This window comes from Chrysochloris asiatica, unplaced genomic scaffold, assembly GCF_000296735.1.
Source record: "Chrysochloris asiatica unplaced genomic scaffold, ChrAsi1.0 scaffold00073, whole genome shotgun sequence".
Classification (NCBI taxonomy): Eukaryota; Metazoa; Chordata; class Mammalia; order Afrosoricida; family Chrysochloridae; genus Chrysochloris; species Chrysochloris asiatica.
In genome coordinates, this window is record NW_006408591.1 from 233,198 (window position 1) to 240,001 (window position 6,804).

Genomic DNA, 6,804 nt, shown 5'->3' on the forward strand with positions numbered 1-6,804 from the left:
GAGTTTACATTCCATCCAGGGGAAGATGGGTCAAAGCAAGAAACCAAATGATTAACTTCAGAGAATAGTAAGTGACTTGAAGAAAATAATCAGGTGTTGTGATGGCTATTGGTAGGTGGGAAGGGATTATTTGAGATTGGATGGTCATCTAGTGCAAAAGTCCTCAGGGAAAGGGAAGCTGGTGTGTTGTTGGAAAATCAGATAGAACTAGAGCCTAGAGAATGGGAGGGGATGAGGTCAGAGGACAACAGAGGCTAGAGAAGGTCATAGTCAAGAGTTTATTCCTATTGGAAGAGCAATGAGAGGTGCTTGAAGGTATTCAAATTAGTGTTGGCATGTCTGATTTACAATTATAGGAGGTCCCTTGAGTGTTGTCAGTAGTGGGCACTTGGATGGACCAAGTATTGAACACAGGAGGAAGGGTAGAGCATGGTAGCCAGACTATGATGGGGTCAATGGAACTGGAGAGCAGTGTATGTCTTAAAATTGAGGTTTATATTAGTTTTCAGTCCCGAATAAAAATTTTATTATTTAATTTTATTGTGACAATATATGTATAACATATAATTTGCCATTTTAACCATTTTTAAGTGCAGGATTCAGTGGAATGAATTACATTCACCATATTTGCAACCATCACTATCCATCTATTTTTAAAACTTTTTAGTCTTCCCAAACAGAAACCTTATACCTCTTGAGCAAAAATCTCTCACCCTCTCTGCCCTTAGACTCTCGTAGGTAACCACTTTTAATCACTTTGAGGCTACATAAAAATATAGATTTTTGGGTTTTATCCCTGGATATTATGATTCAGTAAGTCTGGAAAAGGTGTTCATCTTTTAAGAAGCAAGCAACAAATAGTGGGTTTCTACATCATAGTCAGGATTGAGAACTACTGGTTTAAAAATGCATCTAGATTCATTTCTCTTCTCTTCTTCCTTCCTTCCTTCTTTCTTTCTTTCTTTCTTTCTCTCTTTCTTTCTTTCTTTCTCGCTTTCTCGCTTTCTCTCTCTCTCTCTTTCTCTCTCTCTCTTTGTCTGTCTCTTTCTTTTTTCTTTCTTTCAATCTTTCTTTCTTCTTTCTTTCTTTCTTTCTTTCTTTTCTTTCTCCATCTCCTCTCTTTTCAATTTTTATTTTGGTGAAATATACATAATGAAATATTTGCCATTTCAACCATTTTTATGTGTACATTTTTATGTGTAACATTAATTACATTCACATGTGTACATAATCCTCTCTGTTTCTTTTCTTTTTGTTTTTATTACCCTTAACAAGAACTCTGTACCCCTTAAGCAATATCCTCTCACTTCCCACTCCTCTTAGTCCCTTGTTGTTGTTAAGTACACTTGAGTTGGTTCCAATTCATACCGACTCTGTATAGGGTTTCCAAAGAACAACTGGTAGATTTGAACTTCCAACCTTGTGGTTAGCAATTCAGTGATTATCTTACAGTGCCACACTAATACACTTTGGTTTCTATACATTGTCTTGTTCTGAATATTTCACTTAAGTAGGATCCTACAATATTTGTTTTTTTTGTGTCTATTATTTCTTTTGGTTGTGTTGTATTCTGTAAGTTAACTGCTGCTATTGCTTTCCTTTCATGGAGGAGGACACAGAGGTTCACAGAGGACTAGAGATTTATTTAAGGCCACATAACTAGTGAGCAGAAACCAGAACTAGTTATCTATATGCAAACTCAACATTCTCCCCCTTGTTCCTGTTTGCCATCAACAAGCAGCAATGAAAATGTTTAGATGAAGTGGGAGTTCCAGGCTGGCAGAACAATTGCAAATGCACTTTTGCATGGAGCCCTGAAAGGTGGTAAAAGCAGTCAGGTGTCTGTGAGTGTGTTGGGAGAGATGACTATGTGTAGGGACCAGAGATCCTCCATGAATCAATACCCAAATGAATGTTTGCTATTTATTGACTATTTAGCATTCACTCTTTTAAAAATTATTTTGAGTGTGTGGAGGTGAATATTTTTGTCTCCTTCTTTAGCTTCCTTACCAAGATTCTTTGCAGTTTTTTAGACCTTTTTAATGGAACTCTGATGGCACAGTTAAGCACTCACCTGCTAATTGAAAGATTGGTGGCTCCAATCTTCCCAGTGGCTCTATGAGAGAAAGAACTGGTGATGTGCTCCTATAAAGACTGTTGTTGTTGTTAAGTGCCATTGAGTTGATTCCAATCCATAGCGGCCCTGTATAGGGTTTCCAAGGAGCAGCTGGTGAGCTTGAACCATCGACCTTGCAGTTCAAATGGCTTTGCAGTCTGCTGCACTAACCCATAGCACCACACCAGGACTCCCCTATAAAGATTACAACATATAAAATCCTATGGGGTAGTCCTACTTTGTCACGTGGAGTTGTTATGGGTTGGAATCAACTCAACGTCATATAATACTCATAGATCCTATTCAAACTAAGCCTAGTTTTACAGCATCTCAATCGATCCTGGAATGCCTCTAAATCCTTCTAATGGCTTCTCTTTTTACTTTTCAACAAACTATTACATTTACAATCTGATATGGAGTCCTGATGTAGTGCTGTGAGTTAGTGCACTGGTATGCAAGGCCAGTTTGAACTCTATACAGGGTCGCTATGGGTTGGAACTGACTCGAAGGCACTTCACAGTAACACAACAGTAACATGGTGACCATTTAGAGATGGAGTGCTATATCTAAACTGATAAGCAGGCTAATTTGGACACCCTCCCTGCCTTACTCTAAGTCCTGGTGTGATGCTGTAGGAAAGCACTGGACCACAAGATCAGCTTGAACTGACAGGTCAGTGGTTCAAACTCATCAGCCACTCCTCATAAACCCTATTCAGGGTCCTTATGAATTGAAACAGAGTTGACAGCAATAAAACAACAACAAACAACTGCCCTACTCCCTATGCCCTTCTCCTCTACTTCCCTTTCTATGGCTCCAGCTCTTGTGAAGAAGATCGTTGACCTCTGCTCTGGGATGCATGCCTTCACTAAAAAATAATAATACACTACAGTGGGATGAATGTCAGTGTAGATAGAATCTGAGTATTTGAGAAAGAATGCTCTTTCAAGCGATCCTTCATTTAGGAGTCAGAATGTTCTTTTCAAAGTGGAAATCTGATCTTGACACTTCCCTGCTTAAAACTCCTTAAGAGTATCCTATTTCTCTTAAAAAGAGTGATAAACCCAATAAAGCGGCCTACAAGACCCCATAAAACTTCATCATTACCCCAACCCAACCTTATCTTGCTCAACATCTGATATCCATGCTCTAGCCATGCATATATTTTGGAGTACCAAGCAAATGCAACGTTCAACCTGCCTCAGGGTCTGTGCACAGTCTTTTTCACTCCACTAAGAAGACTCTTTGGTTTGCCTATATACTTCCTTCACTTCTCAAAACTGAGTCACAGCCCTGGAGAAACCTTGTCTAGACATCTCCCAACCAATGCTCCCATTACCTTTCATTTCAGGCATCACGGTAGCTCTCCTTTAAAGGCATGTTAATTTTGTTGTTTTCTGTGATTCTCCACATTTGATGTAAAATTTCCCAAACCAAAGCAAAGGAAGACAATGGGAGGAGCACAAGAGTTAAAGGCCACAAAGGTAAATACTTGTTGTTAGGGGATATCAACTCGGGACCGACTCATAGCGACCTGATGCACAGCATAATGAAACACTGCCTGATCCTGGGCCAAATTTACTACTGTTGCCACGCTTGAGTCCATCGATGCTGCCACTTGGCCAATCCATCTCGTTAAGGGTATGCCTCTTTTTCTCTCACCCTCCACCTTACCAAACATGATATCCTTCTCCAGCGACTGGTCCCTCCAGACAATACGTCCAAAGTATGAAAGGTGAAGTTTGACCATCTTGGCCTTCAAGGAGCACCCTGGCTGCACTTCTTCTGAAAGAAATCTGTTGGTTCTTTTGGCAGCCCGTGGCACTTTCAATATTCTCCTCCAACACCATAACTCAAAAGCATCAATTCTTCTATGGTCTTCCATATTCACTGCCCAGCTTTCGCATGCATATAAGGTTATTGAAAATACCATGGCTTGAGTCACGTGCACCTTAGTCCTCAAGCTGACATCTTTGCTCTTCAACACTTTCAAAAGGTCTTGTGCAGCAGATTTGTCTAATGCAATACATTGTTTAATTTCTTAACTGCTGCTTCCGTGAGTGTTGATAGTTGATCCAAGAAGAATGAAGTCCTTGATAACTTCAATCTTTTCTCCATTGAAAAGAATGTTGTTTATTGGTCCAGTGGTGAGGATTTTTGTTTTCTTGACCTTGAGATGTAATCCATACCAAAGGCTGTGCTCTTTGATCTTCATTAATAAATGTTTTAAGCCCTCTTCACTTTCAGCAAGCAAAGTTGTATTATCTGTATATCGTAGGTTGTTTATGAGTCTTCCACCAATCCTGATGCCATGTTTTTCTTCATGTAACCCAGCTTCTCAGTTTATTTGCTCAGCATACAAGTTGATCAAGTATGGTGAAAGAATACAACCTTGTCATACACTTTTAAAATTTTAAACCTTTCAGTGTTCCCATGTTCTGTTTGAACAACTGCTTCTTGGTCCAGGTACAGATTCCTCATGAACACAATTCAGTGTTCTGGAATACTCATACTTCATAATGTTGTCCATAGCTTGTGATGATCCACATAATCGAAAACCTTTGTGTAGTCAATAAAGCATAGGTAAACATCTTTCTGATATTCTCTGCTTTCAGACAAGATCCATCGGACATCAGCAATGATATCCCTTATTCTACAGCTTCTCCTGAATCCGGCTTGTACTTCTGGAAGTTCTGTCAATGAATACTTGCAGCCATTTCTGTATTACCTTTAGTAAAATTTTACTCGCATAGCATATCAAAGAGCTTGTCCAATGATTTCCGCATTCCGTTGGGTCACCTCTCTTTGGAATGGGCACAAATATAGATCTCTTCCAATCAGTCGGTCAGATAGTTTTCTTCCATATTTTTTGGCAGAGATGAGTGCGTCCCTCCTGTGCCACCTCACTTTCTTGAAAGATTTCAATTTTTATTCCGGGTGCCTTTTTCTTTGCCAATTCTTTGAATGTACCTTGGACTTCCTACTTCAGTATCATTGGCTCTTGATGATATGCTACTCTTGAAACAGTTGAATATGAACCATTTCTTTTTGGTACAGTGACTCTGTGTATTCCTTCCATCTTCTCTTGATGCTTTCTGCATCATTCAATAATTTGCCCAGAGATTCTTTCAGGAACAAAAGTCAAGGCTTGAATTTTTCCTTCAGTTCCCACAGCTTGAGAAATGCTGAGTGTGTTTTTCCTTTTTGGTTTTCTGATTCAAGATCTTTGCACATTGTGTTGTAATATTTGTCTTTATCTTTTTGAGCTGATCTTTGAAATTTTCTGTTCAGCTCTTGGACCTCTTCATTTCTTCTATCTGCTTAAGCATCTCTATGCTTGAGACCAAGTTTCAGTGTCTCTTCTGACATCCATTTTGAACTTTTCCTTCTTTCTTGTCTTCGCAATGACTTTTTGCTTTCTTCCTGTACGATGTTCTTGATGTCATCCCACATCTCCTCTGGTCTTCAGTCTTTAGTGTTTAGTGTATCAAATCTGTTCTTCAGATAACCTCTAAATTCAGGTGGGACATAGTCAAAGTCTTATTTTGGCTCTCGTGGACTTGTTTTCATTTTCTTCAGTTTTAGTTTGAATTTGTGTATGAGCAATTGATGGTCTGTTCCTGCCCTTGTTTTGACTCATGGTATGGAGCTTTTCCATCGTCTCTTTTCGGAGATGTAGTCCATTTGATTTCTATGTATGCCATGTGGTGAGGTGCATGTGCATGGTCGTCTCTTATGCTGTCTAAAGAAGGTATTTGAAATGAACAAATCATTGATTTTGCATAATTCTATCATGTGGTCTCCAGCATCATTTCTATCACCAAGGGTGTATTTTCCTATTAGTGTTCCTTCCTCTTTACTCCCAAACTTTGCATTCCAATCACAAGTAATGATTGAATGTTTGATCAATTTCACCATCTTAATTGCATGTTTGATCAATTTCAGATTGAAGAAGTTGGTAGATTTCTTCTGTTTCATCCTCATTGGCTTTAGTGGTTGATGCATAAATTTAAATAATAGTGGTATTAACTAGTTTTCTCTGTAGGCGCGTGTATATTATCTTTTCACAGACAGCATTGTACCTCATTACTGCTCTGGATATGTTCTTTTTGACAATGAATGCAACACCATTCCCCTTCAATTTGTCATTGCCTGCATAGTAAACCATGTGGTTGTCAGATTCAAAATGGCCAATACCAGTTCATTTCAGCTCACTAATGATATCAATGTTTATGTATTCCATTTTATTTTTGACAACATCCAATTTTCCCAGATTCGTACTTCGTGCATACCATGTTCCAATTTTCAATGGCTGTTTACAGCTATTTCTCTTCATTTTGAGTTGTGACCCATCAGCAAATGAAGGTCCCATGAGCTTTTCTCCCACAGGCTTTACTCCATTTGCGTCATCATGGTCAACTCTACTTTGAGGAGGCAGCTCTTCCTCAGTTGCATTTTGAGTGTCTTCCAACCTGAGGGTCTCATTTTCTGGCACTATATCTGACAGTGTTTCTCTGCTTTTCATAAGGTTTCCATGACTAAATATTTGGAAGGAGTTCATCACTTCTTCTTCCTAGTCTGTCTTCATCTGGAAGCTTATCTGAAACCTGTCCACCATGGGTGACCCTGTTGGTGTTTAAAACACCTTTCAGAATCACAGCAACTCACAAGACACCACAGTACCACAG

The 6,804-nt window shown here is 39.1% G+C and overlaps 1 pseudogene; it reads right to left on the reverse strand.

Annotated features, from left to right (window-relative positions):
- LOC102824984 overlaps positions 1–3,471 on the reverse strand; it is a 105,865-nt pseudogene extending 102,394 nt beyond the window's left edge.
- Between the last annotated feature and the right edge of the window lie 3,333 nt (positions 3,472–6,804).